Below are 13,458 nucleotides of genomic sequence, written 5' to 3' on the forward strand. Positions count from 1 at the left end.
GCTCAGAAACAGCTATGCAGCCCACAGAACCGCGCCTTCCCACGGCACTCACACAAGTCACACCTCAGTGGTTAACCGCTAGAGGTAGGGCCAAGACAGAACCAACAGCCCAGCAGTTGCCATGGCAACAGCAATAGGACCATGAAAGGTTTCCAGAAGCAGGTCTGTCTCCAGAGTTTATAGGGCAGCCATATGCTGTTTGTTTTGCACATGCTAAAGGAAGACCGTTCCGGTCCGCTTTCTGACGCCCTCTGTCCATCTGCATTAAGATTATCAGGAGGAATTATAGGGAGGCCAGTTGGTTGAGTGCTCTGACCTGGGTCTTCAAGGTAGTCTGTGACAAAGAAGGCATGGGCACTGGCTTCCCAACTGTGAGGGATGTGCGGGAATGATGTGTGCTTAGCCTGGTGGGCTAGAATTGGTTATACTGTAACTGACCAGTCTCCAACCGCAGAGCAATGGGTCAGCATCAAAACTGACCACTACAATTCCTATAGTGAAAGTACTACTTGGAAGTACTAAGAGCTAATCCAGGGGCCACAGGGAATGTTCTCAGACTCTGAATTTGTCTCAGGAGAAGAAGAAGAAGGTATTTCTTTTTCTCTTTATTCCTGTGATGGTTCATTTTCTGTGTCTACTTGAGCCAGCCATGGGTTGTCAGATTAAACATTGCTCCCAAGCGTGTCTCGAGGCTGTTTCCAGATGAGGTCAGTGTTTGGATCAGGAGACCCTGTAGACTGCCCTTCCCAGGGTGGGTGGGCATCACCAGCCCCTTGCAAACATGAATAGAACAAAGGCAGAAGGAAGGATTCACCCTTTTCTGCCAGCCTTCCTGCTTACACTGGGACTGGGATTTACATCATCAGTAAATCATCACCAGCTTCTCTGGTTCTTGGGTCTTTGGACCCAGACTGAATCACACCACTGGCTTTCCTCAGTCCCCAGCTTGCACACAGCAGATCATGCGAGTTCTCAGCCTCCATAATCAATGCACCAGTTCTTCCACTAACTGTGTGTGGGTCTCCATCTCCTATTGATCCAGTTTCTCTGGAGAAGCCTGGTAACACAATCCTCTCTATGTAAATTTGCAGAGGAAGGAAGTCAGGCTCTGCTTCCCACAGATAAGTGGTGGGATCTCCAGATGTGGGTTGATTCTCTAGATAAATTCCACCCCTTCCTCACCTAGGAGAGATCAGGGTGGTAAAATATGCATAACTTAAAAATTTTTTATTGTGGTAAAATATGCATAACTTAAAATTTACCATTTTAACCCTTTGTAAACATGTAGTCCAGTGGTGTTAGGTGCCCGCACAATGCCGGCTGACTGCCTGTTATCCAGCTCCAGCACTTTCTCGCCATTCCAAACTGAAAATCTGTGTCCATTAAATATGCATCATAACTCCCTATTCCTCCCTCCTGGCAACCACCATTCTATTTTCTGTGTCTATGAATTTGACTACTCTGTGCGCTGCATATAAGGAGGAACCACACAGTATTTGTCCCTTTGTGACTGTAGCATAATGTCTTCAGGGGTCATTCATGTTGTAGAGTGCGTTAGAATTTTATTCTAATGTAAGGCTGAGTACTCATATATGCCTCATTTTGTTTATTTGTGTACCTGTTAGTGGACATTTGGGTTGTTTTTACCTTTGGGCTATTGTGAGTATGTATTCCCACCACGTTTCCTATCTTAATGGCAGGCAGTGGAGATACAAAGAACTTATAGTCTGATGAGGCAAACAGACGTTTTTACATGCAAAAGCATGGGGCTAGGGCTTTAATGATGATCAAGATTTTGCCAGGTGGGAGGAATAAACGCAGGCCTAGTGGGGAATGATAAATACAAAGAAGATCCACAGGAACGTGGCCCTCGAATTGCTGAAATTAGATCAATCAGAAATCCTACCCTCGAATCTGAGGGTAGGAAGCAGTGCACTTCACAAGGTGGTCTCTGGAGTCTTGTGACTTGTGGTCAAATGCAGGAGCCTAGAGGTGCTGAGTCAGGAAGGTGACTGTAGGGTGACCTCTGACTCCTTGCAGTACTAAGGTGGTTGTTACCAAACCAAATTTTAAGGCAGTTAGAGATAGGAAATGTGACCCATTTAGAACTTCAGAAAAATCCATTCCTGATTGATCTAATTTCAGCAATATGGCAGACTAAGAAACTTGAAAACCTGCCACTGTAAGTCCCAGAAAGGATTTATAAAATACAATAAAAATTCTTTTAAGTGCAATAACTAAATTCATATACATCCCAAATAGGGACATCTCCAAGTGTCAGAAAATAGGTCACCACAGGCCAGGTTGTTTCAGGGAGAGGGTGCAGGATGAGTAGAGAAGGATAAGGGAGGTTCACCAGGAGGAATCTGGAAACCCACCACCATTGTCAGATTGTCAGGCTTCTCTCTCAGTCCAAGTAGATGGTGGGTCAGGATCTAGGTTTGAATAACAATTAGCATCTTACTTGCCCTTGGGCAGCCAACAAAATATCTTAGGAATCCCAGCCAAAGAGCAAATTTCCAAGACATGGAAGTGAAATGTGATCCCCTCCTGTCTGGGATCATGCATTTTATGTTACTCCTGATGGTGTGACAAATGAGCACATCTCATCAAGGACAAAATGGATGAGGAGGATTCTTATGACCCTGATTAGAAGGGAAGAGGAACACCTGAAAAAGAAATATTAGAATTCAATGACTGTTAATGTGGCTGGGCATGGTGGCTCTTGCCTGTAATCTTAGCACTCTGGGAGGCCCCAGTGGGAAGATCACTTGAGCTCAGGAGTTCTAGACCAGCCTGAGCAAGAACCCTGTCTCTACTAAAAATAGAAAAATTAGCCAGGTGTTTTGCTGGGTACCTGTAGTCTCAGCTGCTTGGGAGGCGAAGGTGGGAGGATCACTTGAGCCTTGGAGTTTGAGGTTGCTGTGAGCTAGACTGACATCATGAATTGTACACTTTAAATGAGTAAATTATATGGCATGTGAATTATGTCTCAATAAACTATTAAGACATACTACATACATAGCTTCCACAGGTCATGATTCCAGAAACTGGTTAGCTGGGCACTTCTCTCGTGTCTCTCACAAGGCTGCAATGAAGGTGTCGTCTGGGCTGTATTCTCATCTGGATGCTCAACTGAGGTAGAATTTTCTTCCAATATCACTCAATTGCTGGCAGAATCCATCTTCTTGCATCTGTAGAACAGAGGGCTTCTTGCCATTCTAGAGGCATTGCTCAGCTCCCAGAGGCTGCCTGCACCTTGCCCATGGGCCCCCCCAGCGGCAGCTTATAGCAACCACTTTCTTTGATAAAGTCAGCAGGAGAGGAGGAGTAAGAGTCAGCTGCACAGGGTCTTAGCTAATGTACTATAATGTAATACGATCACAGAGTGACATCCCTTTACCGTTGCCATATTTTATTGATTAGAAGTAGGTCACAGGTCCCATTCAAACTCAAAAGGAGGGAATTTGAATACCAGAAGACAGGGGTCTATCCACCAGTGGCCACCACTTGGATACAGACACTGTGTGTTGCTACTTCCCAGGAGTGTCTTTGAAGAGAGTCCTGACAGATGCCAGAGCAGAGTACTGACTTCCTGTACATCCTTGATATATGATTGATATGATCTTTCCCACAACCATTGCCTAGAAATGTTTGGGAATACAAGATTTATTGGTTTTTAATTTGTGTGCTTTATTAAAGTACTACCCAGTTATGGAAACATTCCAAATAGTAGAGATAGGTATAAACAAAAACTACAGATTCTCTATCTCCTATATCATTCACAATCCCCCAGTCTAATTCCCAGAAGTCATCTTTGGAAAGCATTTCTGGATAGTGCAAATTATTAAGACTATCATCATGTCAGTACACCAAGCGAAAACAAGAGTTGTCCTGGGGAAAGTCAGCTACTTAGGTTTCTGAGTACCCAGATGAAGATGAGCAGACAAAAGGGTCACTAAGGGGGCAGAAGAAGTGAACACAGGGCATCTGCAGAGAGCAGGCTCCAGCTGCCCCTCGGTGCTGTGGCTCAGAGTAAAAGGTCAATGACAGGTTAAGAAGAGATTAAAACTAAAAGGATAACTAGAGGAAATAGGAAAGTTAGAAGGAATGAAATAAATTTACTTAGGAAAAGGCCAGTAGGTTATTTAGGAGTAAAGAGGGAAACTATTAATGTGAAAAACATAAAGCAAATAAAGGTCAAAAGTTTAAAAAAGGTCACAATGAAGGTTAAAGTCCAAACAAGGAACTACAAAAGTTAGATCTCATTGTTTTGAAGGACATGTGAAGACTTGAGCTAAAAATTTACAAAAACACAGATGCCCTATACATGTGAAAATGTTATAGTTTAATCTCCCTTATAGCTGAAGAAATACTAATAAAAATCACAGATACTATTTCTTACCTGATAGATTGGTATAGTCTTACAAGTTTGATAACATCCATTGTAAATATGAGGAAAACACTTAGTCTCTCATATGGTTGGTAGGAATATAAATTTTCATGACCAGTTTAGATGGCAATTTGACAATATCTACAAATTTTTTTAAGTTAGTTGAATTAGCCATTCCATTTGTAAGAATTTATAAGTACATTTGCATGGTCTGTAGGGTATATGTGTGTACGTGCATACATGAGAGTGAATGTACCATACATCTTTGTATGCAAGCTAGATAGCTAGATACATAGGCACATAGATCAGCATTGATTATAATAGGGAAAATGTAGAGCAAACTACATGTCTATCAATTAGGATTTTGTTACATGAATGATTGTTATCCCTAGTGAAATGACTTATTCTCACAATATATCCATTTCCAGAAGACCTGAAATGATTTTCCCTTCATTTTCCTCTTTCAGGAGGCCTTTTCAGAATGGTCCATGTCTTCATGCTGACTTATTTAGTAGATGCTAAGATATTCCCCACTGAACCCGTTTTTCACTCACTATTACTATCCTGTAGTGATTAATCAATTGCATTATGGTCTCAGTTGATGACCTCTGTGTATGAATGCCCTTTGCTTTGTAACTTGGTAGTTCCCACTCAATTTGATCTGGGTTTGGCCATGTGGCCTGTTTTGACCAATGAGAAAGTAGCAAACCACACCCACCCACACACACGCCCCATGTGCTTGCCAAAAAGAGTAGTCCAATCATCCTAGCTCAATGGTTCTCAACCTGTGGGTCGTGACCCACAGGAACTGTATTAAAGGGCCGCGGCACTAGGTAGGTTGAGAACCACTGTCCTAGCTGAAGCCATTATAGCTAGGAAAACTGACAGCTAATTGCCAAGCCAGAAAGTGAGCCTCAGCTACGACCAAAGCACTGCCCAGCCACACCCAGTTAAGATCAGCAGAACCACCCAATCAACATGTAGATTCACAGGAATTAGTAAGTGGTTGTTGTTTTAAGCTACTGTATTTTGTAGTTGTTTGTTACATAGCAATAGCTAATTGATATACCTTTCAATGTACCTCTTTACAAATATGTATATATTTCTAAGCTACTTGTGCTTATTGATATTCACTATTTTTAAAAATCTACTTTAAGTTCAAGATAGTTTATTATCCTTAAAGTAGTTTTATTATTATATCTCCTATAAACGTGTTTTAGTCTTCTTTAATCTACCTCCATTATTTGCAACAAAGAACCAAAAATATATGTAAAATATACATATATAAATTTTTATATATTTATTTAATATATAAATAAAATCAGTATCCATGGAGGATTGATTCCAGGACTCAGGTGAATACCAAAATCTCAGATTGCTCAACTCTCTCATATAAAGTGATATAATATTAGCATACAACACACATCTTCCCATAGACTTTAAGTCATCTCTAGATTACTTATAACACCTAATACATCATCTATGGATCACTTCATTCACATGGATTCATTATAATACTTAGCATGAGTCAAATTCAAGTTTGCCTTTGGGAACTTTGTGCAATTTATTTTCCAAATATTTTTGACCCATGGTTGATTGAATCTGGATGTAGAACCCACATACATGTATGTTTCCCTTTGAAGAATGAAGGGTATAAATATTACATATTTTATGAAATAACTGAATTCAGTGGTTGGAGTTTTTGGTATTTTTGAAATGAAGCTACATTATTCTCAATAGTGTTATAATCAAGTGTTGTGCTCAGGTTCACGGGTGGTCAAAGGCACAAGAGGACAGTGATTATGAGCAAAGTGGAGAGAATTTCCTGAAGTCACCAGTTTAGAGTTTGTTTCCCTCCATCCTATCCCAGCTTCATCAGTGGCTCAGGTTCAGTTAACACAGAACTGGCTTTAAATGTAGGAAAAAGATGTACACTCACCATCGATTACCTATGGGAAGAGAATTTTATTTTTTTTAAAAGCCAAGAGCTTTTCAGATTGAGATTAATATACCTTTATTGTAATCTTGAAAAAATGTCATCCATTTGTACACTGGTCTATAACACAAGTTAATTTTACCCCCTGTTCTCACTTGCACACCCTAAAAGCTTATGGATGGTAGATACTACACAAGAAGAAGATGCAAACATTAATATTTTAAATCCCTAACTTTTAAGTCCATCAACTTTTCTTTCTGTTTACTGCCTTTTCTGAAAACTAACTTTTCTTCATATTCTTTTAAAAAAAAAACCACAAATGTACATAGTTACCGTTCAATAAAAAAAAAAAGAAAAAAAAAAAAACCACAGTCTTTAATTTTCCAAAATAAAGGAGAATTGATTAGGCCCTTCATTTGTGCTTTGGGGACCCCATCCTTGGAAGATGGAAAGCTTCTTCAGACATCTTTTCCAAACAAGTTCTTAAGTTAATCACTCTCCATTTTTGGTAATGTAAAACAAATTGTACCATTAGTCATTTCACACAAGCAAAACACCTCTCTTCGTGAAAATCACCAAGCCATTTGGTTAAGAACCATCCTAATGGAAGGAACTTGATCATTTCTCCATATGTTTTTACTAAATTGACATGGTAGAAATTGCCAACAGGAAGAGCTAAACACTACTCTAAAGAAAGAAAAAAGTTGTTAAACCCTCATTAAATGTATCTTTGTTTTAAAGTTTGGTTCTGTGTCTGCCAGGAAATTGCCATTTTCATTTATACTTTTGCCTATAATTAAACAACTTAAAGAGCTGTTTTCAGAATAACTGGTATTCCCAAAACAGGTCTGTGAAAAAAGCAACATTCCCAGGTAACTTTTTATGATACTTAGGATGTCAATGAATGGCTTATAAGTATGATCTTTTTATATTTCACAAAGCAACAAAACATGCTCACATCTGCATCATTTTTTTCCTCAGTTGACCTTGGCACTGAGCTCCCTCAGTTGGACAGAAAACTGGAGCCCTCCAGAGCAGAAATGACCTAAGATCAAATTTCTTTCTCTGAGTTCAACCTGAATTGCTGAAGGTCATTGCCAGTATCAAAACATACACGTGCTTCTGGCAATTATCCTGTATACCAACAGAGCTTCCTCTAAGAAACTGAAAATTCCATTATTGTGTTTTGTTGTTTGGCAATGCTTTTCCAAAAAATTGAGAAAGGCTATAATGGCAGCCAAAAACCACCACACGCAATGGCAGGATGCCATTATTAAATATATGTATATATTAGCCTCACACTCGTCTTCTTTATTTTAATGCTAGTCTTCCTTATTTTAATTTTTTCTTTTTGCAGTTTTTTTGTTTGTTTGTTTGTTTGTTTGTTTTTTGCCCGGGGCTGGGTTCGAACCGGCCACCTCTGGCATACAGGGCTGGTGCCTTACTCCTTTGAGCCACAGGCACTGCTCTATTTTAATTTTTAAATAGTTTTTTTTTTCACTTGTCCAGAGAGGACATAAACAGAGACCGTTGTTCTTTTATAATAAAATTGCACAGTGTTGTGGTTCTGTTGAAAAATGGCTCTTTCTTTATCTGCTAAAGAGAAGTTCAACTCAAAGAGAGGGAAATATAAACTAATTTAGTTTATATGCACAAGCTCTACGTGTGTGACCATACTTAGCCCTTCTGACCAGGCTGTAATTGAATATTAACATTCCTGTTTTATAGCCGAGGAAATTAGGGCTCTTAACGAAATTAAATAACCTTCCCCAGGCCATGTATAGAATCAGAATTTGATCCCCCGTGGATCTGACTGCCAGGCCAGTGGCCTATCCACTTCTTACACAGGCAAATTTGAATAAGACATATTTAAATGACACTTGTAATTCATCAAGATTGATCTAATTTCACTTCTGCATCTAGGATTATTTCCTCATCTTTTTAATTTAATCTACAACTTGCTTATATTTGACCCTTTTGTAGTTACCCAAAATGCAAGTTATACAATTAAAATGCAGTCCCTTATTTCAACAAGCAAGGCTTCCTTCGTTTATAGGCAGGAAAGCAGCTCTCTACACCGGCTAAGAGGAAGCTTGTGGTTTAAATTCTTGACTCTTTCATCAGCCAGCCTAAGTTCAAATCCTCAGGGGGTTCATTTGAGAACTAAACAGGGTCCATGTGTGTAAGCACCTGATAAACTATAAATGTTTACAGAGTAGGAAACAAAGCTGACCTTATTCCTGCTCCCTTTAGAGTGGTGGGGCCATGGAAGGGGAGAAAGGGAATAAAAAGTGACGGGGAAGAGAAGAGGGAAAAAGCCCCGTTACACAGTCAAGGGTAAACACTTTACACAGTCCAGGGCGTGGCTTTTCATTATATCTGAGGCTTGATAAAGCTTTCCTCTCCATCTAGAACCTTCTGGTTCCCACTGAGAGGGAAACAATCAAGCTTGGCAGATAACACCCAGTTCTGCAATGACGACAACCTCAGACATCAAGCCTGTTGACAGGACAAGCTGGCGAGTTCATGCCCTCTATGTGGGACTGCAAATTCTCAGATCTGTTTTGACGCCTTCAAGTGCAGACAGATGTATTTGGGGAAAAAAATGATTCTATTACAAATTGGATTTTTCATGTGTTGCTGAGCAGCCCCTGAAGTTTTGACAGGTGCGGGAGAGGCAGTGGAGGCAGGTTTGCAAATCCAGCCAGGATGCCTCCCCCGGCGGAGCAGGGCAGGTAATCAGCCGCACGTGCCGATTGGCTCCTATTGCCGTCTGTTCCATCAGGGTATAAGCGAAAGTGCTCCTGGAAGAAGCCATCCTAACACTCCACCTCCGACTTCCACCGGTGCTGGGGAACTTCTCTGGGGAGCGTAACATTGGCTCAGTGCTGTTCTGAGTGCTGTGTCTGTGATAAAGCTCTTTACCTTTGCATCAGCCTATGAGGTGGCCCCTGCATTCTCCCCATTTCATAAATGAGGGAACAGCCACAGAGCCATTCAGTAACTTGCCTGTGGTTATACCTGTAAGTGAGTGACTGCCCACGTGCTTTACCTAAGCAGAGAGCTGCTCGCTAGAGTCCACAGGACACACGGGGCCTTGTGTTTGATCAGCAGAGACGCTGGGTCCAGCTCTGCTTCTCCCTCATGGAAAGGCTGCATTCACTTGGCAATCTGTGGTCCTACCTGTGCTAAGTGTCTTCACTATGTTTCCATTTAATACAGCACCTGCAGGAAGTCAGTATCCCCACTATTATGCTTACAAATGGGGAAACTGAGGTTTAGAGGAGGTTAAAGAAAAGACTTGCCCAGGTTTCCAGTACTAGTAAGAACTGGAACCAATAGGAAAACTGAGTTTGTCTGACCCCAGTGCCCATGTTCTTGGCCACCACAGCATCCTGCCCCCACCCTCGTTGCCTGGGCTCCTTGACCTCTCCAAGCTGTAGCCTCCTCCTCTGCGGCCTGGGCAATGTCAACCAGTCCCTCAAGAGATCAACATGCAAGTGAACAGGGAAAGGCATGTGAACACCTGTGATGTTCTCCTGATCTTAGTATCACGTTTCCAAATTGCTCTAGCTTTGTGGCTTATCCTTCAAGTATCTGTGGCCAACTAAATCCAAGTTTCTCAATGGTAGAAGCAATGATTTCTCTGCTTGTAATTTTATCTCCCATATAATTTGGTGGTTTCCAGGTATGTAACTGGGGCTTGATAAATGCTTCCTAAGGCTTAACTAAGCATAGACGTGTGGGACAGCAATGCCAAAGGTTTTGTCACAGGAGGAAGCTTTGTTAGGCCATTTTTCAAAGGTCAATTTATGCTTTTAGCCAATAGTCATTCTATTTATACTGTAATGATCATGAAATGTGTATACATTCTTTTAGTTTAAAATAATACACAAACTGATGTCAATTAACCTCAAGTCAATGTCTAAAAGGATACACACATTGTCATGTCATGAAATCCCTTAACCTGAGATGTCCCTCCTTCCACGGCTGTTCCAAAGGGTCATGTGATCACAACAAAGACAGTCTCCTTAATGGGAAATATATGACTAGTGTATCAGGACTACTGACTATAACCTTCCTCCTCCTTGAATTTTCTAACCTATTCTCCCTGCACCAAACCCCAGACAATCACTGAAGCACAGCCTGCGTCTTGGTCTTGAGAATAGCAATGAAGGTAACTGGGCCTTTTCTACAAACGGGGCCAGTCCTTACACACCTGTGTCAGGGTCTTTGCCTCTGCTCCTCCTCCTGTCTTGGGTGCTCATCCCATGTTTTTCCAAAGCTGCCTCCTTCCCATCTTTCAAGCCCTTTTCTCAGAGGACTCTTCTTCTCTGTTAAAGGAAGTCCCCCCTCCGTCCTTTCCAGTGACCCTCTATAAGCAGCCACGCAGCACTGACCTGGGCCTGAAGTCGCCTCGTTTGTTTATGTGCTCACTGTCTGCCTTTCTCTGCTTGGTATAAACCCCTTGAGGAGAGGGACTCTGCAGTGCCCACTGCTGTCCCCGTAGGTATCTGGCATAGCAGAGGAGCTCAGCAAGTATTTGTGGACTCAACTGTCAGAAGGCAAGACTGCCATCGCCAAGCCAGGAAGGCATATCAAGGGCACATCTAAGGAAGTGGGGCCCAGGAACCCTGGTGGTGTCCTGCAGTCTCAGCAGTGGCAGCCTCTGTTCAAATCCTAATCCACACTCTGAGTGTATTGCCACTGGGTTCAAATCCCTGCCCTGGCTCTTACTAGCTGGGTGACCTGGGGCTGGCCATTTAAGCCCACTGGGCCCAATTTTCTTATACTCACAATGGAGATACAAAGCACCGATCCCACCGAGTTGTGACAATTCACTGAAATAACACACATGCCAGGCTTAGCCCAGCATCTAGCACAATGTAAGCTTCCTATAAATTATATCTCTGAGTTTATTACTGATGAAAGATAATTTATTCTTGTGCCACTAGTCCCTCTCCCATGGTAGACCTACCTCACTAATTTACTGTGGCATTTCTTTCTTTCAAAAAAAAATTGGCCTCACAGCCTTCTCAGTATTGCCCTCACCTGGCCAGTCACCACCAATCAATCACTTGGAGCTGGCGTGCAAATTGCCATCTAAGAGTGGGCCTGAGTCAGAAGGCACTTAACGGGCTGTCAAGCAGGATTATTAACATCGAGCATGGTGTCCAAAAGTAAAATGGTAGTTAATTTCCCCTCGGGGCATCCCTGGGCAGACAAACTCACCGGCACAAAAAAATGAAGAGTAATGGGAGGCGCTTGGCGGACGAGAGGCTGGAAGGAAGGGGCTCCCTTCTTCACTGACTTTGCCTCCTAAGAAGTTATAGAAATAAGAACCCTGGGAAAGCGGGGTGTGAGTAGGGCGCCAATTTACTTTCTGATGTACTCTTTTAGATGAAACAGTTCTGATGGGAATCGGGGGTTCACCAGGAAAACCACCCATGATGTTGACCGGCTTCCTGTGAACTCTACTAAACATTCCAAACACTCTCTAATAATTGCTGGATTCCAGTTTATATCAACAGAGGTCTATAATTTTTAATACCCTATTTTTAGTAGCTTATTTTTAAATGATAGAGAATCTAGCAGATTATTACTTTTTTTTCTTGGCTCTGTTTCAGAAGTGACAATGGGATTTGTTAAGAAGCTTTTCCAAGAGCTGAGGAGCCTGCTGTCTTGGTTGGAGAGCAGTGACGCTTTCAGAATAAAAATGAGAAGCTGGAAAGATAAAATATAGAAGCAAAAAATAGAAAATGATGCTGTGTTTAATTTACTTCCACAAGTTTGGCCCTACCCCAAACAGCAGACTGAGAGATGCTGGCCTTCTAGCACCTTCCTGCTTCCACTTTCAGTGGGTTTTCTTCTTTCCCTACAGGAGCCTGAGCCTGCATCTTTCTCCATCAGTTTCCTCAGCAGGAAATTAGTTAGGGAAAAACTAAATTACATCACAGTGGAAATGGCTGGATCGATATTTCCTCTTAGAGAAAATCCACAGACTCCATGGTTTAAGAACTGTTCGGGACTGAACTGTGTTCGCCCCAAATTCCTATCTTGAAATCCTAATCCTCAGGACCTCAGAATGAGACTATGTCTGGAGATAAGGTTTTTTTTTTTTTTTTTAATTGTTATTTGAGACAGAGTCTCACTATGTTGCCCTTGGTAGAGTGCCATGGCATCACAGCTCACACAACCTCCAACTCTCAGACGTTAGTTTTTCTCTTGCCTCAGCCTCCCAAGTAGCTGGGACTCCAGGCACCTGCCACAACGCTCAGTTATTTTTTTGTTGTTGTGGTGGTGGTTGTCATTTTTCTTTTAGCAGACCAGGCCAGGTTCAAACCCGCCAGCTCTGATATATGTGGCTGGTGCCCTGAGCCACTGGTGCCCAGCCAGGAGATAAGGTTTTTAAGGAGGTAATTAAAGTTAAATGAGTTCCCTGGGGGAAGCCTTGATCCAATCTGGCTGGTCTCCTTGAGATTAGGACACAAGTGAAACCACAGGAGAAGACAGCCATTTACAAACCAAGCAGAGGCCTCAGGGATAGCAACTCTGCTGAGACCTTGACCATGGACTCCCAGCCTCCAGAACAGTGAGGAAACAACCATCTGGCTGGAACCTTGTGAGGACAGCACCAGCAAACTAATACTGACCAGAGTCAGTCCAACTACGGTTACAATCTCAGCTCTTCCATTAGAAACTGTGAAGCCTCAGGCAGTTATCCTCTGAGCCCCAGTTTCCTCAGCTGCAAGTGGAGACGATAATGCCATCCTCCTGGGGTGGCTGTGCCGGGCACCTGGCACTCAGTGCTTTACAAAATACTACTATTACTGCTGCTATTACTACGCATGTGTTAGGCTGGAATTTTAACTGGATACAAATGGCAGAAATCAGTGCTTCTCCACCAGCACTTCAACAGTAGAGACTTAAAAGATAGTTACGAATATCTTTATCTTTAATGGTGGCAGCTTACTCCAAGGGGCCCTTAATTACCAGGCAAGTGCCATCAGAAGCTATAGGTACGGCCTTGACATCCAAAATGTAGACAAGAACAGTGGGAAAGGAGAATCAAAGTCCATCTTACGATATTCAGAGAGGAGTCTTCTCTGTGAGAAAATGCCTGCACCAA

Source organism: Otolemur garnettii, unplaced genomic scaffold (genome assembly GCF_000181295.1).
Source record: "Otolemur garnettii isolate 467f Iridium unplaced genomic scaffold, OtoGar3 scaffold00054, whole genome shotgun sequence".
NCBI classification, from domain to species: domain Eukaryota; kingdom Metazoa; phylum Chordata; class Mammalia; order Primates; family Galagidae; genus Otolemur; species Otolemur garnettii.